At 44.3% G+C, this 27,938-nt stretch overlaps 1 protein-coding gene across 1 annotated transcript in view; it reads right to left on the bottom strand.

Annotated features, from left to right (window-relative positions):
* col21a1 (collagen, type XXI, alpha 1) overlaps positions 1-15,451 on the bottom strand; it is a 315,698-nt gene extending 300,247 nt beyond the window's left edge. The window contains exon 1 of the mRNA XM_067985251.1: positions 15,395-15,451. The gene's annotated coding sequence lies outside the window, so the exon portion shown is untranslated. The remainder of the gene's footprint in view (positions 1-15,394) is intronic.
* Positions 15,452-27,938: the final 12,487 nt, after the last annotated feature.

Here is a 27,938-nt window from a genome sequence, read left to right as displayed (position 1 = left end):
GAACGGGACAAAATTGCAGGGCTATGGGGAAAGGGCAGGGGAATGGGACTAATTGGATAGCTCTTTCAAAGAGCCAGCACAAGCACAATGGGTCAAATGGCCTCTTTCCGCACTAAGATTTATGATTCTATGAACTCCATGATTCAAATATGTAAACCATTAAGAGGACGGGAACTTCTTCAGCTTGCCCTGAAAATTGCTGAAATTTATCCGAGGTTTCTTCTGGGGTGGAACCCTGGCAGGTCTAAGGTCTGATTCAAATTCCTGCCCCACAAAGGCACATATCCCAATTTACAGTCTCCCCCAAACCAGGAATTTTGGGGCCATAGTTTCCACATTGTACAAAACCTATAAAATATTTATAGACTAGCAGATCACTTGTGGCATTGCTAATGTTGAGTCAGAGGATATACCTTTTCTCAATTTCTCTACCATTATTTTTGTAAGTCTCTCCGATCTTTCTGTCTCACCATCCCACTATATTCCCTCTTTTCTTTATGCTGTCAGATGTCCGCTTTGATTGTTAACACATGTTCCTTTATTAATATACCAAATTTCTGTTTTACCTTTGTTAAAGTCCAGAAGATGCAGCAAATTAATAGCCATCATGTAATGTGTCAGATATGGGTACTGTAATCGGGTATGGACAGGCTATCTGGAAGTTGGTGAAAAATGTGCAGGCGAGAAAGAAATGGCAGCACGGAGGCTGAGTATGGGCACCAGCACCTAGGGTTGGCTTATGGGATGAGGTGGGCAGAGGCAGATGGGGACTCGAAGGGAGTTGATGGCCTGTGGCTCATCTTAGGAATTGGGAGCAAAGTGGGGAGCGGGCTGTCAGGGACCTAGCAACACTTCAGCAAGATTGAAATCCAGTAATATTGTGGGCAGAATAGGCTGGGATCTGGGAGCATTTGAGGTGGATGAGTGGGTTAGTATCCTAGCAGATTCAAAGAGGGCTATGGTGTGACAGTATTCAGGGAGGGTTGATGTCTGGCAGCAGTCTTAGCAAGTGACTGCCGCTGCATTAGTATTCTTCTCAGTCATATTAAAAAGAGGCTTTAAGTCAGAAAATTCCTCAGAACTTAGCTTGCAGTTGCAATATTCAGGACTTCACCAGTGGAAGCACTGGTCATGTAGAGAAACCCATCTTTCCATGTACATTTTTCTCCCAACATCTTTTGTCATGTTTACAGTTCCATAAGAAGACCAAGGTCCTAATTTTCTGCAAGGATTCTTCTGATCTCCCACCGTAACTTTGGTAGCCTAAGAGGGGGGTCCTGGGGTTTGACAACATGGGGAGGGAGAGAGGGGACGTTCTATAGTTTGGCATTGCTATGGAAGGGAAACTTGGAGTTTGGCAGAATTATGGAAGGGAAACCTTTGGTTTGGCAGAACTGGAGATACTCAAAGACACAAAAAAACTTTATAGTAAAGTTTAATTATGTACTTGTAAAATATGTGACTTTTTAAACTCATTTTATGTTACAACCCTGATTTTTTAAATTAGAAATTTCAGTCGTGGAGAAAATAAATGGTAGACAAAATTGTTTTCATTGGTGTGTTCTCCTGGCTGGTCATTCAGTATTGATGTCTAGCCACTTTCCTTACTTTTGTTTCCTACATTCCCTATCCCTTCCGTTTTGATTTGCAGCTATCTTACTCTGAGGCAATCAACAAAGTGTTTTTTTTTATTCGTTCATGGGATGTGGGCGTCGCTGGCAAGGCCAGCATTTATTGCCCATCCCTAATTGACCTTGAGAAGGTGGTGGTGAGCCGCCTTCTTGAACCGCTGCAATCCGTGTGGTGAAGGTTCTCCCACAGTGCTGTTAGGAAGGGAGTTCCAGGATTTTGATCCAGCAACGATGAAGGAACGGCGATATATTTCCAAGTCGGGATGGTGTATGACTTCGAGGGGAACGTGCAGGTGGTGTTGTTCCCATGTGCCTTCTGCCCTTGTCCTTCTAGGTGGTAGAGGTCGTGGATTTGGGAGGTGCTGTCGAAGAAGCTTTGGCGAGTTGCTGCAGTGCATCCCGTGGATGGTACACACTGCAGCCACAGTGCGCTGGTGGTGAAGGGAGTGAATGTTTCGGGTGGTGGATGGGGTGCCAATCAAGCGGGCTGCTTTGTCCTGGATGGTGTCGAGCTTCTTGAGTGTTGTTGGAGCTGCACTCATCCAGGCAAGTGGAGAGTATTCCATCACACACCTGACTTGTGCCTTGTAGATGGTGGAAAGGCTTTGGCGAGTCAGGAGGTGAGTCACTTGCCACAGAATACCCAGCCTCTGACCTGCTCTTGTAGCCACAGTATTTATGTGGCTGGTCCAGTTAAGTTTCTGGTCAATGGTGACCCCCAGGATGTTGATGGTGGGGGATTCGGCGATGGTAATGCCGTTGAATGTCAAGGGGAGGTGGTTAGACTCTCTCTTGTTGGAGATGGTCATTGCCTGGCACTTGTCTGGCGCAAATGTTACTACTCTACAGACAGCTGAAGATGGTTGGGCCTAGGACACGGCCCTGAGGAACTCCTGCAGCAATGTCCTGGGCTAAGATGATTGGCCTCCAAAAACCACTACCATCTTCCTTTGTGCTAAGTATGACTCCAGCCACTGGAGAGTTTTCCCCCTGATTCCCACTGACTTCAATTTTACTAGAGCTCCTTGGTACCACACTCGGTCAAATGTTGCCTTGATGTCCAGGGCAGTCACTCTCACCTCTCCTCTGGAATTCAGCTCATTTGTTCATATTTGGACCAAGGCTGTAATGACGTCTGGAGTCGAGTGGTCCTGGCGGAACCCAAACTGAGCATTGGTCAACAGGTTATTGGTGAGTAAGTGCCGCTTGATAGCACTGTCGATGACACCTTCCATCATTTTGCTGATGATTGAGAGTAGATTGATGGGGCAGTAATTGGCAGGATTGGATTTGTCCTGCTTGTTGTGGACAGGACATACCTGGGCAACTTTCCACATTGTCGGGTAGATGCCAGTGTTGTAGCTGTACTGGAACAGCTTGGCTAGAGGCACAGCTAGTTCTGGAGCACAAGTCTTCAGCACTACAGCCGGGATGTTGTCGGGGCCCATAGCCTTTGCTGTATCCAGTGCACTCAGAAGTTTCTTGATATCACGTGGAGTGAATCGAATTGGCTGAAGACTGGCTTCTGTGATGGTGGGGATATCGGGAGGAGGCCGAGATGGATCATTCACTCGGCATTTCTGGCTGAAGATGGTTGCAAATGCTTCAGCCTTATCTTTTGCACTCACGTGATGGACTCCGCCATCATTGAGGATGGGGATGTTTACCGAGCCTCCTCCTCCCGTTAGTTGTTTAATTGTCCACCACCATTCACGACTGGATGTGGCAGGACTGCAGAGCTTTGATCTGATCCGTTGGTTGTGGAATCGCTTAGCTCTGTCTATAAAATGTTGCTTCCACTGTTTAGTCCTGAGTTGTAGCTTCACCTCATTTTTAGGTACGCCTGGTGCTGCTCCTGGCATGCTCTTCTACACTCCTCGTTGAACCAGGGTTGATCCCCTGGCTTGTTGGTAATGGTAGAGTGAGGAATATACCGGCCATGAGGTTACAGATTGTGGTGGAATACAATTCTGCTGCTGATGATGGCCCACAGCGCCTCATGGATGCCCAGTTTTGAGCTGCTAGATCCGTTCTGAATCTATCCCAATTAGCACGGTGATAGTGCCACACACCACGTTGGATGTGATAGTAAGAGTGTGATATTACGTGAAGTGTTATAGAACAGGACATGCGCACTATACATAAGATTTAATGACCCAGAATCTGCTCGGAAAATAATGGCAAGTTTAACGTGCACGCCGTTATTAGTCTGTAAATAACCCAGCAATTTGTGGTGAGGAAGAGATACACTGTAGGGTGCAAATCGCCTCAAATTGCTGGCCGATTTACGCCACTCAGCCGTTCATCTTGTGAAAATGGCGGCTCGCCCTCAACCTCCCCATGTGAAGAAATTGCTGCATTTGCACAAAAATTACTAATTAAACGCACCACAGAAAGTTAGGGCTAGTAATTAACAACGTAAGGACTCTTTTTATGATCAGATTTATGATCCTGCAATGCCACTCAACCTCTCCGGCCCAGAAAGGGAACAATTGAAACTGTGGAGTCTCATTCCTACAGGTAGTAAATTGTTCTTAGAGATTTTTTAAAAATTAAATGTTTAATTATTTTCTTACTTGTCGTTTTTATCTCTTTATTTTCTCTCTTAATCCAACCTTTCTTTCCCTCTCTTTATTACTCTTTCTGTACCTGATTTGACTCTAATGCACCCTATTTCCATCTCCGTCATTCCTGTTTCTTTCTCAATCCTTAATTCTCATTGATTAAGGAGACAGACTATTGGTCCCGTTGTTCACCAAGGTCCCAGATGCCCCGGTGACAGCACAGAAAACGTTTTCGAGCTGAAGGGTGAGGGAAAAAGTCTAACTAATAGCGCATGCTGCGAGATGCCTCGCTCCAACAAATTCTGAGTCATCATATTATAGATAGGCATAACAGACAAGGTTTATATACTTAAGTTCCATAGTATTTGACTGAATTTAAGAACTAATTAACAATGTAAATTAAAATCTGAAGATAATTATTGTTGTGACTTTAAGCAGATAACATATTAAAGTTGGAAATCTAGGAGACAGGGTATTGCAGTAAGTTAGCATATTTCCTTTTTACTTCTGAAATTTGGATTTAATTTCTGTCTGGAGTACTGGGATGAAAATCTCCTCTCTTTGTGACCTGTAAGAGTAAGAGTTTTACATGAAATGAGTTTGAGGAGTCTTAACAGAGTTCCTAGTCAGCAAAGACCCATAGCACAAAACTACATCTAATTTGGCACGAATTGGTAGTTTTGCTTAGAAGGGCCGAAAGGATGACTCGTGTGGGAAATGGAAAATTCATACTGGTGCAACATTGGGAATATTCTGAGACTGAGGCCAAGTTAAATTGTTGGGATAGAGTAAATCTTTGCTATGTAACTGACTCTGCTATAATTGAGCTGGGAGTGCTTAACATAGAAACACAGAAAATAGGAACAGGAGTAGGCCATTCGGCCCTTCGGGAACATTCAAAATGATCATGGCTGATCGTCTAACTCAGTACCCTGTTCCCGCTTTTTCCCCATATACCTTGATCCCTTTAGCATTAAGAAATATAGCTATCTATCTCCTTGTTGACAATATCTATCTCCTTGTTGACAATATCTGAAAAGAGCAAGCATTCCATTTCCTAGCACTGACCTTTGATGGGCACCAAAAAAAAAGTTAAAAACTGAAGTCGGGCATTATAAGATAAGGTTCATCATATAATATTCTATTAAAGCAAAAATTTGTGTTTGTACACAAATCTTGTTTCAATATCAAAGCCAAGAACTACGGAAAAGTGGAAAAAAGTATCTGGAGTTAATTCTTTTCTATAACTATATTTTTTTTGCATTGGCAGAGTGGTATAAATGCTGTTTGTACCAGAACCAATGTACTTTGAGGCTTAGAACTGGAGCAACTTAAGAGTTTGTTCCAGAACATAGCTGGATATATTTTCACCTTCCTGGTAGCAGTGACAGTAGGGTGTTATCATTTGCACTATGCAAATGATTACAGAGCAAATGGTGAGAGAGAAAATAGGTGGTGTGGCCCATCTACAGATTTATTCATTTTCCTTGCCGCAACAGTGGAAAATACTGCAACAATGGAACATTTTGGGCAACTTTTGGCAGGAAGGACAGAATATAGGCCACAGAAGAAGAGCTTTTGCACTTTGGAATCTATTTACAGAGAATGCAAAGAAGTTTATGTTCTTGGTATTAGTATATATATTTCAGTTTTAAAACTCTTAGCTCAAATCAGACAATGGAAAAGCAGATATAAATAGTGCCCTCTAAATGATAACAATCAGTCCCAATGTAATAAGGATATGTCCTATTGCAGCAGTGTGAAATTTCTATGGCACACAATTTCTATCCTTATGACATCACTCAGTAAAATTAATTTCAATTAAAGCAACTTTGGCTTAATCTTCATTTGTACTTCATTGCTATGTAAGCACAGTTCTGGCAAATAGGCATGTCCTTTTTTTCTCCTTAAACACCTTTCATTGTTGTTTGAGGAGAAATAAAGGCAAAAATTATGCTATTGGCCATGAATTGAGCGCTATATATTATTGCCAGTTAAAAACTCGCTTTTCACCTTTAGTATACCTATTTGCATATTGATGGAACAATAGATCTTCCTTTTTAGGGATACCATAAGGTTGTTGGTAGCTTCACAAATAGCTACATACATACAGTCAATGCATACAGTAAATAATGTCCTGTATCTTAGGGAAAGCAGCAATCTGGAAAACTGTTGCTGCCTGTCCAGTTGTTGTTGCTACTGAAGTGCATGACGATACAGGGCTTCAATTATCCCCTCAATAAGGAATGCACAATAAAGTGACTAACTCCTGAGATGTCCCATAACATTAACATTCTACAAGGTTCCATATATGAGACTGTTCGCAAAAATAAAAGCGCATGGAATTGGAGGCAAACTATTAACATGGGTAGGGAATATATGGAACCAAGGCGGGTAAATGGAGTTGAGATACAGATCAGCCATGATCTAATTGAATGGTGAACAGGCTCAAGGGGCTGAATGGCCTACTATTCCTATGTCCCTTGTGAGTATCTGAAAGTTCCTTGTGACATAAACATTGAGCACTGTGGAGGCACTGACTGCTGCTGATGGTGCAATATGTATAGCTGGCTGTCTCTGCCGGCGTTTCTTAATCAGATGGCACACATCAGTCGCCACCGCCCTCTTGAGCCTGAACTTTCTTACCCATTGCTCCTGCATCAAGCCAAGATAGTTGATTCTGTTGTAGACCTGCTGCTGGTGTAGCATCTTCTATCTTCACTGTAGTCCTAGAATAACCCCTACTTTTCTTCCTCCATCATGCAATAATCACCAATGGTCATTACATATGAGCTCTTAGGCAGAAAACTCTTCTGTACTATTTACTTTTCTCACTGCTTTTTTGCTATTTATTCTCAGAATGTGGGCGTTGCTGGCAACACAAGCATTTATTGGCCATCCCTAGTCACCCTGACAACTGAGTGGCTTGCTAGGCCACTTCAGAGGGCAGTTAAGAGTCAACCGCATTCTTGTGGGATTGAGTCACAGGCAGGCCAGACTGGGTAATGACGGCAGGTTTCCTTCCCTAAAGAACAATAATGAACCAGTTAGGTTTTGATTGTAGGGAAGGAGGAAATGTATTGCCCAGAAGGATGATGCTCTGGAATCGTTGGACTATAACTAGCTCTGGAAATAGGAGCAGGCTGGTGGGTGAACTGTATGAATCTCTTTTTATTGACGGTGGGATGGAGTAGTAGTTTGCTCAGGGGAAGGGCAATCCCATTTTAGAACAGGGAGATGGAAAAGCACTAAACATATTCACTAATTCAGAGTCTTGCAGCCTTCAGCAACTAGGACTGAAGCTCCAAAACAAGATGCAAAGCAAAGAGCCAAAAATTCAGAACTTGCTTCATACAGCAGCAGCCTGTCCCTTTAAGGGAACTAACATATAAATGCCAGCACAAGAAGCAGCAGCACCAGGTTTTTACGGAGATAACCTGCCCGTGATCAGCAACTAGCGGGAAGTGGAGGAAATCTGATTGCAGCCTAGAGTAACATTATTTGGCGCCCATTACCATCTCATTTAAATAGCTGCAACACTTCAGGCATAATTAGTTCAACCAGAGAAAACTATAGAGGAAATTGCAAATGAGGCACTGAACCAGCACAAGGGGTGTGTGCCCATTTCTCCTCTACATTGTGCCCGTAGCTTAGGCACAGCTTGGCAGCAGGGAAGAGGAAAATCTACACTATAATGTAAAATGTATGATTTTGTCATAGATAGTGACAGGTACAGAATACCACAGTACATGGTTTAACTATGCTCCAAATAAAAGCTTTATTATAAAACAATTATGGATAATTTTTAAAAAAAAATAATGGGCACTAAATTGGGCCGTGTAGCGCCCGTTGTTTCGGCGCTACACAGCCTCTGTGACATCCAAGATGTTGTCTTGGATGCGCACGCACGTTACCAGCATGACGTGCGCCAGACACCATCTTGGTATAGGAGTTTGCGCAGGCGCAGATAACGGATGCTGGAATCATGGAAAGTAGAGAGAAAATGGCTTCAAACAGTGTACAACGCTGATTTAAAGTGATACACACCATTTTGGGACTTAACACTCAACGCAACGTAGTCTTAACCCCGATCATCTGAACGTGTCTTAGAGTGCCTGGAGGACCCCCCACCGATGCTATTTAAAGAGATCATGCAGGATTTGCAGGTTAGTAGTTGGATTATTTCCTCTGGCTGAAATTTGGAACTATTTTTAGAGGCCTCCTACACTTGAATACTAGGATGTGGGGACATAGCCTAACATTTAGAGCCAAGACATGCAGAAGTGAAGGTAGGAAATGCTTCTACACGCTAAGGGTGGGAGACGTTTGGAATGCTATTCTGCAGACGCCAGTTGATACTAGCTTACTTGTGAAAGTTAAATCTGAAATTGATAGATTTCTATCAATCAAGAGTAGACTGTTATTTTCAGCAAATGACAGGTACCAGCTACCTTTAAGAGATTTCTAAGAAACATCCTCTCTTTAAGAGATTGAGCTCCCTCTGGTGGTGGAAAGTGCAAATTGCATTGATTCCACATGCAAGGCCTGGAAAGGAACGCCAACTGCAGGTAAGTGCTCCCTTGGGTCCAAACTTGCGTCCTGCCTGCGCAGGGTCCGTAGGGCGTGAGGTGGTAGCGCATTGCGTTACCACTGCTCAAAACGAACCCTTATCAAATTTTTCCCCCAATGTCTTCCTACAGTGGAATTAATTTAGCTGTTTATGACTTTGTGTGATTGTGTCCAGAAATTAAAAATGACAATTGCTAATGGCAATTTAATTAGGCTCAAATAATGCGTGCATTAGTGCAGGGGTCATATATTTGTTCCACCAAGCATATTGAAATTATGAAGTATGTCTGTGACAAAAGGAATGTGTAGCAAATCAGCAACTGCACTCCTGGAGGACTTCATTTACTGGCTATTGTCCAGCTAATCAGCTGCAAATACATTCTTATTATGTGGAACATCCAATGCAGATTATTAAATCCAGAAATACTTTTGGAGAACATCTTACTGGGAAGTTCTTAACAAGAGAATAACTCCTGTCAGGAAAATATTTTGGATTATTTATGCATCTGAGCAACAATTTATAGTTTTTAGGAAATCTTTGAGCAATATTCCCTAGTGTCTCAGTAAGGGAAAAGGAAGCACAGTGGTTTAAGATGTTGGCTTTTGTTCTCAAATCTAAATTTCAATTCAGCTCAGTATAGTCTTACATGATTACGTTGGACAAGTCTCAATTAAATTTATCCAATTTGAAGGTAAATCTGTTTTACCTTTGTTTAGCAACTGACTTCAGAAAGGTGTAAACTCAACATCTGAAGATTTTCACAATGTTCTTGAGAGCCCTCTTCTGAGGCCAATCTACCTCTATCTATGTGTGTCAATTTCCAGGGCAACAGCCAAAAAGAAAAGGAGGCAGAGACCTGAAATGCTGCCTCACGGTACCCTTTGCATTTGATGCACATTTCCTGGAGCATCCCTGGTGCAGATGGAAGCTCCTGCCTGAAACAGGCAGAGTATTTAAATTGTATATGTTACAATGGAGGTATAATGATGTCACTCCCATGTCATTTTCCTGGGATTCCACCTGTTGGAACACTGCACTACGTATTGCCCAAGGAAACTGCAGTACAGGATGCCAGTTGCCCCTTTAGATCAGGGTATCTGCAAAGGGACAGTCAGCAACTTCAGGAAGTTTTTTTTTCCTTTCTAAAGTGCAAGGCTGCACTGGTGGCTGAAGGCAATGTGGTTTTGGTTTTCATAGCAGCCAGCAGGCCAAAATGCCCCCAGGAGTTTGCCCATCCCCTGAATTGGTTTAAGTGCTGATTCACAACAGTAGGCCTGCTGGCACTTGTCCGACATATTTAAATATGCTGAACTTGGAACCATGAGCGCTAAATTGGGCCATGTAGCACCCGTTGTTTTGGCGCTACACGGCCTCTCCGACATCCAAGATGGCATCTTGGATGCGCATGCACGTTACCAGCATGACGGGCTCCAGACGCATCTTGGTATAGGAGTTAGCGCAAGCACAGATAACGCATGCTGGAATCATGTAAAGTAGGGAGGAAATGGCTTCAATCAGTTGATTTAAAGTAATAGACTCCATTTTGGGACTTAACACTCAACGCAACGCACAGTCTTAACCCCGACCATCTGAACGTGTCTTAAGAGTGCCTGGAGCACCCCCCACCGTCACTTTTTAAAGGGACCAAGCAGGATTTACAGGTTAGTGGCTGGATTATTGCTTCTGGCTGCTGAGACATTTGTAACTGTTTTTGGAGGTCTCCTACACTTGAATACTAGGACGCAGGGACATAGTGTAACATTTAGAGCCAGGACGTGCAGGAGTGTAGTTAGAAAATGCTTCTACACGCAAAGGGTGGGGGACGTTTGGAACGCTCTTCTGCAGATGGCAGTTGATGCTAGCATGCTTGTGAAAGTTAAATCTGAGATTGATAGATTTCTGTCAACCAAGGGTATTAAGGGATATGGGGCTAAGGCGGGTAAATGGAGTTAGATCACAGGTCCACCATGATCTCATTGAATGTTGGAACAGACTCAAGGGACTAAATGCCACTGCCACTTGCTACCTCTTGATATATGCCACTTTCTCCTGCAAGAAAACGCGACGTGGCTGGGTGATGTGCCTGTCATGGTTGAATAGCTTCCAGTGTGTGTGGCCTGTGACTTGTGGGTGGCCGGCTTGTAACAGTGGTAATGTGTAAGGGTGAGAGGAAGCATCTGGTTGGAAGAGTTGAGTACTGATGGAAAGAGTTTGTTGGTATGTGGGGGATGGGGGATGTAGTGCGTGGTGCAGTTGGTAGGAGACGCCACTTGACAGTTGACCTCACTCACCTTGACCATTCATGTCAAAGCATTGAACTTCTTCCTGCACTGCATCCATGTTCATGATGCTATGCGCCTGGCATTGACTTCGTCCTCCGCTGCCTACCACTGCCTTTTAGATATATGTCTGGAGGGCTTCTTGGCCCCCCCATCCCCCCCTCCCCGCGAATATAGGATGTCCCTCCTTCTGTCCACCTCTTGCACCAAGGTCTCTAGTGCATCAGCAGAGAACCTTGGTGCACGCACTCTCGCAGGCCTGGTATCAACTCAGATCGGCACATTTGTGATGTCTGACGTGCAGATTTGAGGATGTGGGATTTAGTAGTGCGCAACCTTTATTCAATGTTTTAACATAACTCATCAGTGTGTAAACATAGGGATGGGATCTGCATCTGTGTTTTACGTGTGCCATGTCTGATATCTGTTCAGACTCCATGCAGACAGTAGACTGTTATTTTCAGCAAATAACAGGTACCAGCTACCTTGAAGAGATTTCTAAGAAACGTCCTCCCTTTAGGAGATTGAGCTCCCTCTGGTGGTGAAAAGTGCGAATTGCATTGATTCCACGTGCAAGACCGGGAAAAGAACGCTGATTGCAGCTAAGTCCTCTGGTGGACTAAAACTTGCGTCCTGCCTGCGCAGGGGCCATTGGGCGTGTGGTAATAGCACATCACGCTACCTACGCCCAAAAACAGCCCCTATCCAATTTTTCTCCCTATGTGTTCAGCTAAGCTCAAAATGCACACCACCAGACTTACACTGGTGTCAGAAGGGAGGAAAATCAGGCTCTGTATGACTCCTTTTCTCCACCATATTTCTCCAAAAAAGGTTACAAAACACAGTATTGTTTCTGATGCAGAGCAACTTTGTGTAACTCTTTGGAACTGTTGCTATCATGTACACAATTTAGCTATCTGGGTATTGTGATTAATATAAAATTTGCAGGCTGATTACAAGTTCTGTTAGAAGAGTACCTACATTCCAACTAGACTGCCATGAGTTCAACTCCTAAGATTGTCTATCACTCAAGCTAGACAATATTGCTTCAGAACAACCTTTGACAGTCTTCAAAACTTGACTTACAGGCCTCACTAGGTCAAATCAGAAACAAATCTGAAGAGTATATTTATGAAAATTTGATTAAATAATACTCAACAGTTTTAAAAGGGGTAGATCTTGTCTGACCAACTTAATTCACTTTTTTAAGGAAGTGGCATCCCAAATTGTTGGGGAGAAGCCATTTCACATAGTATCCCTAGACTTCCATAAGGTCTTCCATAAAGTACTGCATAATAGGCTCCTTTACAAACGAAAGTCAGTGAGTAACAAAGATAACACGTGGAAGTGGATTAGTTACTGACTAAAGAGTATGTAGCGGAGAGTAATTGTAGGGGAACTAGGTTGCAATGAGGGAGGAAATGAGTGAGTGCTCAGTACTCCATGCTGGGACTTCTCCTATTCCCTGCAAACATAAATGATCTGGAAGTCTCAATGTAATGTTATTAAATTTGAAGGTGACACCAACCTGGGGAGGGGCGGGGGATGGGTGCTTATTGCAGATCCAGAGGAAGTAGATAGAATCTTACAAAGACAGCTTGGCAGAGTCTGTAGCTGGGTGATCAGTGACAAATGAAGTTCAATATGGATAAATGCAAGGTACTGCATTTTGGAAGTAAAAGTAGGAGGCATATATACTCTGTGAATAGGAACTTGGTAAAGGGCAAACTGAAGGAGACCCAGGATGTTAACTGACTTGCTGTTCACCAGGTTTAAACAGTGTGAGGCAGTAATAAATAAATCAAATAGATTGCCAGATTATATCACCAAATCAGTTGAGACATGCTAAAGGCTGTGCAGTGCCCTGGTCAGATTGCACCTATAGTACCTTGTGCGGTACGACATAAAGGGGTAATTCAGCTCTAAAGGCAGTGGCTAGGAAGGCAACAAAGCTGATTCCGAGTGTGTCATGGGAAAAAGATATGAGAAACAACTTCAGCATCAATTTTTGTGACAGGCTAATGAACTGCTTACTATTTTTTTGTCTTTGAGGAAACAACTTGAATACCTAGCAGATCAATATTTTAACTACCTTTTGTCTCAAATGTTTTTTTAAACTTATATGAATACACTTTGCTTTATAAACCCAACATTTAAATGTAACTCTTTTCCAAATACTTTTTGTGAAAAATGGTCAAAAATCCTTAAACATGACAATAGTTTCCAACCTATTTAAAATGCTGGGAAGAAAAGATAAGAGGAGAACCACTAGAGGAATGTCAGGGAGATCAGGTTGCGTAAGAGGTGCTCTGTGCCCACCTGCCAGTATCTGCAGAGGTTACCAAGATCTGTGAATAATTATGGAAATAGACTGACCCCAGAAATTTGAGCACTGTTAGCACATTATCATCTAAGCAGGATTAGCACAAGTGCTTTATCTTTTCGACGACTTACACCAGTACAGGAAAATCAACCTCCATTTCTGCTTCTGCAATGGCTGGAAAAGGAGGCCAGATTTTCCTACCCCCACTCCCCCCCACCTCCCCCAGTGCACTGTTCCTGTCCGGCCCCGAGACTGCCAGGATTTCCTTTCCAGACCACTTATATGCCCAGGGGTAGCCCTGACACAGGGCTGAGCGATGGAGGTAGATGCAGGAAAATCAGGGGCAACTGCAGGCGACTTCCAGAACCTGAATTTACCTCATCTCTAATGATTAGTAACTCCTCTGGGAATAAAAAAATGAGATTTAGCGTGTTTAGAAGTATGAAAAGAAATACGGTAAAAATATCAAGCCAGGCACCTGAAAAAAATGACTTATTCTTATTGAGTTGTTAAACACAGACTTAATTTATTATGTTGCAGTACCTGGAACTGCCGAGGTTAATTTCACAGCCATACAAATAGCAACCAGCTGTTCGTAAATCCAATTGGATGAAAACCAGCTTTTAAAAAATGAATCCTTGGACTCTTGAGAAATGTTCACTTTACCTATAAAGTTACCCTGGCAGATGCTAAAATTTTATATTTTCTTTCAAAACTTAAAAATAAATGTCTAAAAAAATTGAAAATGCAGCATATTAAATTAAAGATCAAAATACTGGTAGATGGGCAAGAATTGATGGTTCTAAATGCTATAGTGCAAAAACTAATGAAATAGCCTAATTAACGATAGGCAATGCAGGGGTCTTCAGGGCAAATGTGTACTTTCACAAATTAAAAATTGTTTTCATGGATTGTAGTAGTCAGTATCTGTGCAATTAATAAATGTGCCAAACCACGTCTGTGACAACACTTCTGACGATGTCCCTACTTAATAATTCAATATTTAACATTCAAGCTACACAGGGATATCTACACTTAAGCATTTTACTTTGCTGGGGTCTGTGCCTTGCTATCAATTTTGTATTGGCAAAATGCTCATCTACATCTTGCATGCTAAGAAAATTACCTTTTTTCACTATAGCATATATACCAAATTCCTGCAAAATCGACAGGGCATGTGGATTTTCTGTCTGGTTGATTAGTAATGAAGTAACTGTAACAGCAATAATTCAAATATTATTGATGCATTGCACAAGTATGTACGACTGTCCCAAGCTCCCATTTGCTTCCAATCATTTATAGTTATCTACAGATTCACACCGTGGAGTTAATTTGAAGTTATTTGTAGAATCATGCAGTGAACATTAACCTCAAATTAACTTTCTTGTACATAACAAAATTCCTCACTCCTCCCTAACTTTGTGGTTTTTTTACAATTATGAAAAATCACATGCCTGACAAACATGCTGAAACATAAAGCACAGTTGTGTTTCAGGAAGGATCAATCTCATCAACAGACTGTAGTTTGACTACAGACAAATCATACTTCACAGATGTTAAGAGCTTATTTAGAACAGGAATCCTAACTGTCACTTTTAACATTTTCTGTTTAATCCTTATTACTAATAATAAATAATCCATATAAACTTTAGTGTTCTTGAGAAGAGAGCATAGCTTACACATACAGCAAAAGGAAACAGCATTCTAATTTCAGATACAGAACAAGTATTAGAAAGTCTTTTGAATTGTTCTTTAGTACAGTATTAGGGCATATTTTTCTCTATCGTAACTTTATACAAAGAAACTAATCAGAACCCATTTCAATCAATTCTGTATGAACATTAAATATTTGAAATTAAATTATTGGTTTTCAATACTGTACCCAATACCAAAATTGGCTAACATGCTTTGTCTTTTTTTTTCACCATTTTATAGAATTTTCTTTACAGTTATGCACAATTACTTACATAATAGTCAATGAGAATGAAGTGCTCAGAAGCATGCACCCCTTGATGTTAGTAGCTCACCTTCTGAAGGGGCTGACAGGAGTTTTTGTACTGCAGCTGCAACCTCTAAGTTGGAGGTATGGAGTGATGTTGTCTGAGTCTGTCTGCCCCCTGAAATGCACGAACTTGACTCGCTCTCACACTGTTCCATGTGGGTCTGGCAAGTTGCCATTTGCTAACAGTCTCACACACAGTCATTAGGGAGGCGTATCTCAAAGGGAGAGACCCTGCATTCATTTTATTTAAAGGTTGTTTCACAATTTGCTTCAATGAATCCAACAATCTAATTACTTTTAAGAACATCAGATTTATAATCCCTATGGTAACAATTAGTGCTTAGTCAAAAACAAAACATTCCAAAAGTTATGCTTTCTGTTTTTCCAGATAATATTGGAATTAACTATTATTCTTTCCGTTCTCCTCTGTGCTTTTATGCTCCTTAATTATTTTAAAAGGTAGAATAATACTTGCTGTTACTGTGTTAAACCTCCAAACAAAAAAACAGCTCACCCATAATAATATTAGATCAGTGTTAGTATTGCCAATGCCTGATACTTCTCCAAGGTAGTTTTGCCAAAGTGAATGCAAAATTAAAAAGGTGTAAAACTATTAATTTGCTGGGTAATTTTGAAGGAAAAGTAGCATTCGACCCTATTATGTTTAACAGTTCCTTTTCGTTTCTAAGCCTATAACCTAACAGTGACCTCTAGAGGAACTGGATTGCAGTTTTTCAAAATATTTGTAAATAAGCAGCTTCAGCCATTAAGTGTCTTTATTTTCTTTGCTTTTCATTGCTTTTCATTTTTATACTGACATGTTTTTTTTACCTCCACCATCATGTGCAGTTTAAGTTTGTGCAAACAACTGCTACATCTTATGCCTGAGAAAACAAAGGTTTACCTAATAAACTTGAACTCTTGCTCAAGGACTGAAGCGATTAAGTCACCAGAAGTTTTATGTGTACTGCAGACAAAGGTCCCCAAATTCTAATCGGGGTTACCATGGGAATTCTGTCCAATATACACTATAAGCCATTAGGGGAACACTCGCCAGCTTTACAAAGCCTCCAACACTTTACCAAGGACAGATAATCGATCCCACAGGGTACTGATTCCCTCCTACGTTTCCCAAAAAGCCCACTTGCTCCATTGTGAACAGAAGATTGTAGGTGAATATTTTTGCTGGATACTTCCTTCCACCTGTTGCTGCTCTAATTTTTTGACTGTTCATCAAGGCATGCACCACTAATGTGCCTTTCTTACAGTCACAGGCACAAGCTGCTTGCCCGAAGTATACAAATGACCCTGTCCCCTCAATTTGGGATGGGCACTGACAGTCTGCTCAGACAGAATTAGGGTCCACTCCACCACTCTTCCATTGGAGGAGTGGCCGATTAAAATTAGGGGCTAAAGGGTTCAAGTGCCTGTCTTTGTAAGACCATGCAGCAATAAGCTATGGTAAGCTATTTACTAAGGGTTAAAGCTGTATGCTGCAGATCGTGAGTTAGGGGCAGAGCTTTCAGAAAGCAATTGCTTTTCACAAGTAAATTTAAAGGGGCAGTCCACTAAGCTGTGCAAAAGCAATCGCCTTAAATCTTAAATATATGGCTTTTGTGCCTCAATTGCTGGAAGAAAGCTAGCTAGCAGTACAATGAACTGAATGATCTCAATTTTCACATGAGCTGATTTCAATAAAAACTCATAGCTGCCAATGCAACTTTGGCCTTATGCAGGAAGCAAGCCCACTGGAGGGAGAGTTTGGGGGAAGTGGAAAATCTAGCCAGCACGTCCATATTAAAGTGGTGTGCACATTTAAAAGGTAGTGCCCTCAATTGGGAAAAAATATCTGTTTCAGCCTTTATCAAGCTTCAAAATGAATTTCAGTTATTTGTCAGCGATGGCCAAGGCTGGAGTGGGAGCAAAGTAGTGGGCTTAAATTAAATTAAAGGAAACCCAATGTGGAAGGACAAAACAGATTCTATAGGTAACTGACAAGAAGGGTGCAATAAGTAACCCCCTATTTGGTGAATAGCTAAATGGACATGCAGTTTTATGAGGTGGTGTGAGGAAGGTTGCCCAATTTGGCACTTCAGGGTGTCCTGTCCAGTGGACAGCAGTCCTAGCAATAGGTGGTAAAAAGACTCAAAGCTTTGTACGCTATTTACAGGTGGTGAAGGCACATCTCTGCTGACATGCTTAAATAGTTCTGGCAAGGTCTATGGACCTGCTAACCCACCTAAGGTACAGGCAGATCTCCCTCTGATGCATCCTTTGAAAATGCTCCTTGCCATTTATTCAGCTCTCTGAGGGCAAGAGAAATTTCAAAAGGAATGCCCATCTCATTACCAGAGGCTGTCACAGTGAAACTTCCTTGACAGGTAGGTGGTTAAAAAGAGAAAAAGGTTTTTAAAAAAGCTAACTTAAACTGCAATGCAAAGATAAACCAATGCAATTAAATAAATACAACAAAAGAAATCAAAAAGGCAAAAAAACCATTGGACAGCTTTAAAAAGCCCAGGAAGTACTTTCTCTGGCTGCATAGTGGCGTCCAGAAAAGGCCGGGGGGGGGGGGGTGTTGGGAAGTCTGCCTCCATATGCAGCAAATTATCACTTCTATTAATGCTCTTGCTCTGGAGCATCGTAAGCCTCCTGCTCCTCCAGTGCATTCATGGCACATATATGATGCAAGGCCTCTGCCCCAAATTTCTGCCTGATTGCACCTGATGCATGCCAGCGCTACTAGAACTGGGAAGTGAAATTTTTAATTGTTCTTCTCACAGTATCTGAACTTGTATTGAATTGCTAAGTTATAATGATCGATGAACCATTCCAGCTGGAAATTTTGGTCTCAAAATTCCGCATGGTTAGTTGTGCTGGATTTGTACTTTTGAGTCATGAGTTGCACCAGTCAATGTTGTGAAGCACCCTGGGACGTTTTAGTACATTAAAGGTGCTATATAAATGCAAGTTGCTGTTGTCGATGCTTTGCAGAGCTAAATCTGCCAAAAGTTCTGAGTAGGCTCATTTGCCTATCCATTGTACGGTCTCCCATACAAATCCCGTATAAAACAGGAATAATACGCTGGGAGTGCTTGAAAATTAAAATGCAGCCTTTAAAAAGCCTGGTCTGGCAGAAGTTTGCAGCAACTGGCTGGGGAAGCAGCCAGGAGTAGGAAATTATTTGGATCACTCAGTTCACTGTCAAGCGCTAGATACTCAACTGTGTTTTTGTCCCACTTCAAAAAACTCTATTAATGGATGATCTGTCACAAAGGGTCAAAAGCATGTCAAGGATTAACAAAAGAAGAGCTCACAATTTTAGTCACACTAATCTCCAAACCCTCCTCGAGGAGGTAGAACAGGGAGTGAATGCTAGGGCTGCATGGAAGGAAACCTTTCACTATGTCTTGGGCCAGGTGACACTAGCTCTGAATGCCATCTCTCTCACCCTGACAATTGCAGATCAGTGGTGCAAGAAGTTCAATGACCTGACCAGGGCAGGAAAGGTAGCATACTAGTCACTCTTTCTTATATTCCTTGGGCACCACTCTTGAACCTCTATAATTAAGACATGTACAAACCATTCACAATGCACTCTTATTAAAGGGGGCACAAACTAGGAATATTACATTTTATATGGGTCGATTTTAACCCTACCTGCCCGACAGAAACCAGTGCTCCTTCGGGCCCCACAAGTAAAGTTGTGACCTCCACTGCCCCGGATTCCCTCCCTTCCCTCCAGCAAGATCCTGCAAAAACATCCTGAAGCAAACACCCTCACAGCACAATGGAGCAGCACAGGGGAAAGGCTGCTCCTAGATTTAGTGATGCCTCACTCCAGGTGCTACTGGATGGGGTGAGGAGGAGGAGGTCTTCTACCCGGCGGACGGGAGGAAGTGGCCTACCTCTGCCACTAAGAAGGCCTGGCTCGAGGTGGCAGTGGAAGTCACCAGCAGCACCAACATCTGCCATACCTGGATCCAGTGCAGGAAGCGCTTCAATGACCTAACTAGGTCAGCCAAAGTGAGTACACTTACTCATTCTCCGACATACCGTCTTCCACATCACCGCCTCCAACTCATTCTGCACTGCCAACATTACTCTATCACATCACTCCTCACATCCACTCAAAGCTCATCCTCAACTTGCCTGCACTTCCTCATCACTTCCCCACCTCCCCATTACTCACCCCAGCACTACCACTCAACTCAGGGCTCATACAATGTCATGGCTCTGTCTCATACTCACCCCCTGATGCATCTCTTTATGGTCAGCTGCACCCAAACCAATGCATTCATCGGCTGACCACGTCACCATCACTCACTCACCCCTTAATAGGAGAAGAGAGCCCAGAATGCACGGGAGAGGGCGAGGACCAGAGAGGGGCCCCAATAGATAGTCGTCCTCACAGATGCGGAGCAGGAGGCGCTGGAGCTGAGCCACACTCCTCAGTGCCTGTCCGTCGGGGACGCCGAGACCGGTACGCGACAAATGTCTGGTGACAGAACTTTAACATTCAGCACACACAATATCAATTGATGTTAACATGTCTTGCCATCTTCAGCACCTCAGTATGCTCATTTGAACATGTCACATCTGTGATCATGCTTAATATTACCTTCCGGCCTCTGAAGGTGCACCGTCACATCTGAGCGAGCCATCCACCAGCGCAGGTAGAGACACCTTGGTGGGTCCCGGCCCACAGTTAGTTGGGGTCGCACATAGTGAGTTACCACACACATGTGAGCATGAGCAGACACTGGTGGCAGGGGCAGCTGTGGAGAGTCCGCGTTGGTGGGAGAACTCCTTCCCAGGCTCTGCTCAGCTGGACACAGATACTGAACCCTGGGGGCCATCCTTTAAAAGGAGAATGATCGAGGGGCAGCAGCACATTTGCGAGGTGCTGGAACAGGTCCACAATCACGCAGAGGATTGAGGAGTCCAACTCCTGCATGAGAGGAATGGTGGCACAGATAAGGGAAGGAATCTCTGAGATAGTGTCGTGGGTAAATGCGGGAATATCTGCGATGGAGGAAAGGCTAGCCTCCATGGAGCTTCAAGCACGGCTCACAAATGAGTCCATTCAGGCCCTGACAACGGCCGTTCAGACTCAGGGTGAACAACATTCTGCCGCCTTAAACAGGCAGACAGATACACTAGCACTGGCCTTACAAGGCTTCACACATGCCCTCCAAACTGTTGTCCAGCAGAGTGGTAGGAGTGGTGTGGGCCTGGTCCAGGGGAGGGATGATGGCGAAAGGGGACATGGAAGTTGGGACGCCACTCAAAGCACCCCCACATCTCACCCGTTAGCCCCCTCTCAACCAGTATCCGCAATGCTGCCCCCTCTCCAGGTGGTTGAGTCTGCCCCTGCACAGGTGCAGATGCAGCACTGTTTGGAGGGGCCCTCACGGGCACCAAAACCCAGAGGGCATAGGCCCAAAGCATCTAATCGGTCAGGGCATGAACAAGAGCAACCTGCCACTACCTCTGCTGCAGCCACATGGGTTGCACCACGTAGAAGTAGTCGGAAGCGAGAGGCGAAGGTTTTGTAAGCACGAAGGGGATGCACAAGGGTGTTTGACGGTTGGTCATGCTTTTTATTAAAGTTTGCTTTTTGTTAAACTCACATTAAATATTATTATTGTTACCACTACTGCCATGTCTTGGCCATTCTTGACTGGCTTCTGTAATAAGGCCCTTTCATGAGGTTCACCATGAACGCCCACACTTGATGCCACCCATTGGATCACGCTACAGTGGGCCTATGTGTAGTTGCAGGACTGTTTTGTGCAGGGAAGGGGGGTGGCTGGTGTGGCCGCTGCTGTATCCAGGTGCTGAGGACTGGACACTTCACACTGTCTGAAGTTAGGAGAACCGTTAACATATCAGTGACTCCCTGGCCTCACGAGCAGCCAGGTGGGCCACTGTTCTGCCCAGGGGTTGCTCCTGCTCCTCCTCCTTCTCCTCCTCCTCAATGTGGGTGGCAGATGTGGATGGGGCCACCTCAAGCGGCACCCCTCTCTGTTGTGCCTTGTTGTGCAGGGCACAACACACGACTATAATGCGTCCCACTCTGTCTGGTGCGTATTGAAGCACTCCCCCAGAACGATCAAGGCACCTGAAGCGCATATTGAGCAGCCCTATAGCATGCTCAGTTTTATACCTGGTAGCAATGTGGCTGTCGTTATATCAACTCTGTTACTCAGTGGTGGGGTTCCTCAGAGGTGTCATGAGCCACATGTGCAGGGGATATCACTTGTCCCCGAGGAGCTAGACCTCACAGGTGTTCAGTGCGTGGAAGAGGGGTGGGATGTTGGACTCCCGGAGGATGAAGGAATCGTGGCAGCTGCCAGGGTATCTGGAACATACGTGAAGGAATCTCTTGCAGTGGTCACAAACGAGCTGAGTGTTGATGAAGTGATAACCCGTCCTGTTGATGAAAAGTCCTGGCTCGTGTGGAGGTGCTCGTATTGCTATATGGGTGCAATCGATTACACCCTGCACCCGTGGGAAGCCAGCCACAGCGTGGAATCTCACTGCCCTCTCCGTCTGGCTGGGGTCGTCCATGGGGACATTGACGTAGTGCAAGGTCCTGCGAAACAATCTGTCGGTGACCTGCTTTATGCACTTGTGTGCAGATGACTGAGAGACCCCGGCAATGTCCTCAAAGGCACTCTGGAATGATCTGGAGGTGAAGAAGTTGAGGGCAGTGGTGACTTTGACAGTGACAGGTAAAGAGATGCTGCTTGGCCCAGCCAGGAGCAGCTCGGCATGAAGGAGGCCGCAGATGTCTGTGACTACCTGGCGACTGACTCTGAGCCTCCATATGCACTGCTCCTCAGAGAGGTCCAGGAAGCTGAGCCTAGGTCTGTAGACCCTGTTGCGAGGGTAGTGCCTCCTGCGATGTCACTTTCTCTGTTGTTGCTCTTGTGCAGGTGCCTGTGGCGCAGCACTAAGTTGTGGAGCTCCACGTGGCGGAGGTAGATGCCGTGCCTGGAGAGGCTGGTGATGTTGCTTGTCCTCGGGTAAAGTGGTGAATGCAGCCATAGCGCCCCCCAATCCTGACGTTGTGAGTTTGAGGGGGTCCACAAAGTAGTTAAATATGTTTGCACAGCAGAGTTTTGGGTGGAAAGTAAGAATTTTGAGTGAAAACACAAAGATCTTGCAGCCAAAACTTTTCTGAAGTGACAGAGTGCCCTGCTGCAATAAATGACGTTTTCTCCCCACCTGTCAAATAAGTATTTGCATCTCCCAGCGGCTGTTGGCTGAAACACGTCTGTTTCAACAGGGAGTGTTTCCCACAGCGCGGAAAACACGCTGAGGATCCTTCAAAATCGCACCCCTGCTAAAATGTCTAGTCAATCAAGTAGTTCAACTACCTCAACTATCGGAGAAACTATGCAAATTATCATCCCGCCGGCTTTAATTGCCGGTGGGACTCCTGCGTTTGGGAGGCGCGTGCGCATCCGGACGCGTCAATGGAGAACCCGGAAGTCAGCGGGTTACCCGCTTGGCATTTTAGCGATTTTTGAAGCCCCTAAAGCACCCGGTCCGTCACCCAAAAATCGTCCCCAAAGTGTCTGCAAAGGGATATTGACAGGTTAAGCGAATGGGCAAAAATTTGGCAGATGGAATATAATGTTGGAAAATGTGAAGTCATCCACTTTGGGAGGAAAAATAAAAAAGCAAAATATTATTTGAATGGAGAAATACTACAAAATGCTCCGGTACAGAGGGATCTGTACATGAAACACAAAAAGTCAACATACAGGTGCAGCAGGTAATCCGGAAGGCAAACGGAATATTGACCTTTATTTCTAGGGGGATGGAGTATAAAAGCAGGGAAGTCGTGCTATAACTGCACAGGGTGCTGGTGAGACCACACCTGGAGTACTGCATACAGTTCTGGTGTCCTTATTTAAGGAAGGACATGCTTGCATTGGAGGCAGTTCAGAGAAAGTTCACTAGCTTGATTCCGGGTATAGAAGGGTTGTCTTATGAGGGAAGATTGAACAGGTTGGGTCTATACTCATTGGAGTTTAGAAGAATGAGAGGATATCTAATTGAAACAAATAAGATTCTGAGGGGACTCGATAGGGTAGATGCTGAGAGGATGTTATCCCTCATGGGGGAATCTAAAACTAGGGGGCATAGTCTCAGAATAAGGGGTTGCCCGTTTAAGACGGAAATGAGGAGGAATTTTTTCTCCCCGAGGGTCGTGAATCTTTGGAATTCTTTACCCCAAAAAGCTGTGGATGCTCAGTCATTAAATACATTCAAGGCTGAGTGAGACAAATTTTTGATCAGCAAGGAAATCAAAGGATATGAGGAAAAGGTGGGAAAGTGGAGTTGAGGTAAAAATCAGATGAGCCATGATCTCATTAAATGGTGGAGCAGGCTCGAGGGGCCAAATGCCCTACTCCTGCTCCTATCTCTTATGATCTTATGGTTTTAGAAGACAAAGTTCCTGAAATTGTTTTCATTTTTTTTAGTGTAAAATCAGGACAAATAGTTTTCCTGGGTAGCATGTTAGGTTGGGAGCCATTTACATCACTTTTCCGCCTCAAAATCAATCTCCTTGAGTTTCCAATGATTTTTGACTCTTTCGACCATCCGTCACTAAGTTCCCCAGCCTCCTGATTATAATTTATGATAATGAGCGTCAGTGCGGCTGCAGTAAGAAAGATAAGGCCCAGCCATTGCCATGAACAGCTGAGACTTTTGGAAGTGAGGAGTTTTTGAGTTGAAGATTGCTGAAAATTTGAGCAGCAACTACTGCATCTGGAAGTGACTTTTTGGAGCTTTTTTTTGCATTTAGTCTTGGACTTGCTTCTGATTTCCTGTGGGAGTGTTTTTTTTTTCATTTTCGGGATGTGCGCATCGCTAGCAAGGCCAGGGTTTATTACCCATCCCTAATTGTCCTTGAGAAGGTGGTGATAAACCTTTTTCATGAACTGCAGTCTATGTAGTGAAGGTACTCCCACAATGCTGTTAGGTAGGGAGTTCCAGGATTTTGACCCAGTGACAATGAAGGAATGGCGATATATGTCCAAGTGTGTGACTTGGAGGGAAACTTGGAGGTGATGGTATTCCATGCAGAGCACTGGAGATTTTGAAATTCCACCACCCACAGTGAACGATTCTCAAAAGCAGTTATGGCATTCTCTATGGGCACACCTTTGTTTGCCATTATCATGGAGGAGGAGGAGCAGGAGAAGATGGAGGAAAACAGAGTAAGGCAGCAATTAAGGAGGATGCACCTCACCAGGCAGTTGGCTGTTCCTATGCTACAAAGAGCTCACGGAATTGAGGTGGCACTCCTCTCATGACATCTTGCTCCTGGGAAGGTGCCACTGCTGGATGCATCTCTGGAGCTTGTTTCTGGGCAACACTGTGTTGCCTCCTACATGCCACTGGTATGGTGCTCTGAGAGGGAAGGCTGGATACCTGCCATGTGTTGCTGTGCTGAGAGATGGCAACCTCAGGCAGATTGACTCTAGCCATCACCATTACACTGGGCCCTGAATCTGTGCCCCCACTGATCAGTGGAATGGATAATTTAATGGTACTATCAGATCCCTCGTCCTCTGCTCACCACCTCCCCATTTCTGTGGTGAATCTGCAGGAAAGTACGGTACATGCTAAGAAGTGATGAGCATTACCCACTTGTGATTAGGGAGACACAGAGGAAGTGGAGGGTTTTGGCTGTGTGCTGCTCTACAGGAATGCCATGGCAACCGTGTAGGTATGCAGCCATTAACTTCATGCTGGCACCATGCCCCTGACCTTGCCATCTCCCACAAGAGCAGAATGCCTCCCCATCATATCCATGCCTGGATCCTCATCGGGGTTGATGTCGGGGATGCACCTGCTTGTGCCCTGCCTCTTGTGGGTATTGTGCGCAAATATCTCCTGCAATGAGATTGAGTGAATTCAGTAAAGTATGGCAATTCATTGTCTTTCATTTGGTATTGGACAGCTAATGCAAGAGGTATGGTGGTGTCACCCTGTTAAAGTAGGGGAAGGTGTTTTAAGATTGTGCATGCAACTAAGTGCCATTTGAGGAGATGGCTACACCATCTGCCCCTTTAAGTAAAGCTCCTCCAGCTGGTAGCTTGTGATGTGGGTGGTCAGTCCGCCCGCTGCGCAGCTTTCGGATGGCAAACCCAGAAGCCACATAAAGTGGCTCCAATTGACCCGCAATCACATGGGGAAGAGACAGATTTTATTGGACGGGTTAATCAGGCGCCCAATCGCACCCCCCCCCTCCCAAATCCCGCCTCCCCGCTAATATCGGGGCCTTTATGTCCTCCTCGCAACTTGCTTTTCCACCTATCTTCGTATCATCAGCAAATTTGGTCACAATACACTCTGGGTGCTAAATTGGGCCATGTAGCGCCCGTTATTTCGGCGCTACACGGCCTCTCCAACATCCAAGTTAGCGTCTTGGATGCGGACGCACGTTTCCAGTGTGACGTGCGCCAGATGCCATCTTGGTATAGGAGTTAGCGTAGGCGCAGATAACGAATGCTGCAATCATGTAAAGTAGGGAGAAAATGGCTTCAATCAGGGCGCAACGCTGATTTAAAGTGATAGACACCATTTTGGGACTTAACGCTCAACTCAACGCACAGTCTTATCCCCGACCATCTGAACGTGTCTTAGAGTGCCTGGAGGACTCTCCACCAGCACTATTTAAAGAGGCCATGCAGGATTTACAGGCTAGTTGCTGGATTATTGCTTGGCTGCCGAGACATTTGTAAATGTTTTTGGAGGTCTCCTAGACTTGAACACTAGGACGCGGGAACATAGCCTAACATTTAGAGCCAGGACATGCAGGAGTGAAGTTAGGAAATGCTTCTACACACAAAGTGTGGGAGTCGTTTGGAATCCTCTTCTGCAGACGGCAGTTGATGCTAGCTCACTTGTGAATGTTAAATCTGAGATTGATAGATTTCTGTGAACCAAGGGTATTAAAGGATATGGGGCTAAGATGCGTATATGGAGTGAGTCACAGGTCCATCATGATCTCATTGAATGGCAGAACAGGCTCAACGGGCTAAATGCCACTGCCACTTGCTGCCTCTTGATATGCGCCACCTTCTCCTGCAAGAAATTGGGACGTGTGTCTGGGTGATGTGCCTGTCAGTGTGTGTGGCCTGCGGGTGGCTTGCAACAGTGGTAATGTGTAAGGGTCAGAGGAAGCATCTGATTGGCAGAGTTGAGTACTGATGGAAAAAGTTTGTTGGTATGTGAGGGATGGGGGTTGTAGTGCGTGGTGCAGTTGGTAGGGGAAGCCACTTGACAGTTGACCTCACTCACCTTGATCGTTTATGTCAAAGCATTGAACTTCTTCCTGCACTGCATCCATGTTCATGATGCTGTGCGCCTGGCATTGACTTCATCCCCCGCTGCCTACCACTGCCTTTTGGATATATGTCTGGAGGGCCTCTTGCCGCACCCTCCCCCACACTCCCCCCTGCGGATATAGGACGTCCCTCCTTCTGTCCACCTGTTGCACCAAGGTCTCTAGAGCAATTGCAGAGAACCTTGGTGCATGCACTCTCGCAGGCCTGGTACCAACTCAGCTCGGCAGCTTGGTGAGGTCTGGTGTGCAGATTGGAGGATGTGTGATTTAATAGTGCGCAACCTTTATTCAATGTTTTAACATAACTCATCGGTGTGTAAACATAGGGATGAGACCTGCGTCTGTGTTTTACGTGTGCGATGTCTGATTTCCGTTCAGACCCCGTGCAGACAGCAGGCTGTTATTTTCAGCAAATAATAGGTACCAGCTACCTTTAAGAGATTTCTAAGGAACATCCTCCCTTTAAGAGATTGAGCTCCCTCTGGTGGTATAAAGTGCAAATTGCATTGATTCCACGTGCAAGGCCTGGAATGAAAGGCTGATTGCAGGTAAGTACTTGGGTGGGTCAAAACGTGCGTCCTGCCTGCGCAGGGGTCATTGGACGTGGAGTAATAGCACATCACACTACCCACGCCCAAAAATGGCCCCTATCGAATTTTTTCCCCCACTGTTCCATCATCCACGTCATTGATATATATTATAAATAATTGAGGCCTCAGCACTGATCCCTGTGGCACCCCACGAGTTACAGATTGCCATTTTGAAAATGACCCTTTTATCCCGACTCTTTGTTTTCTGTTAGTTAGCCAATCCTCTATCCATGCCAGTAAATAACCCCCAACACCATGAGCTCTTATCTTGTGCAGTAACCTTTTATGTGGCACTTTATCGAATGCCTTTTTGGAAATCCAAATATACTGCATCCATTGGTTTCCCTTTATCCACCCTACCCATTACTTCCTCAAAGAACTCTAATAAATTTGTCAGACGATTTCCCCTTCATAAAACCATGCTGACTTTCCTTGATTGTATTATGAGTCTCCAAATATCCTGCTGCTACTTCCTTAATAATGGATTCTAGCATTTTCCCAATGACAGATGTTAGGCTAACTGGTCTATAGTTACCTGCTTTTTAACACACTTCCTTCTTGAATAGGGCTGTTACGTTGCGGTTTTCCAATCCGCTGGGACCTTT

Source organism: Heptranchias perlo, chromosome 5 (genome assembly GCF_035084215.1).
Source record: "Heptranchias perlo isolate sHepPer1 chromosome 5, sHepPer1.hap1, whole genome shotgun sequence".
Taxonomy (NCBI): domain Eukaryota; kingdom Metazoa; phylum Chordata; class Chondrichthyes; order Hexanchiformes; family Hexanchidae; genus Heptranchias; species Heptranchias perlo.
Note: the sequence above shows the minus strand (reverse complement) of the source record. Positions and strands in the feature narration are given on the sequence as shown.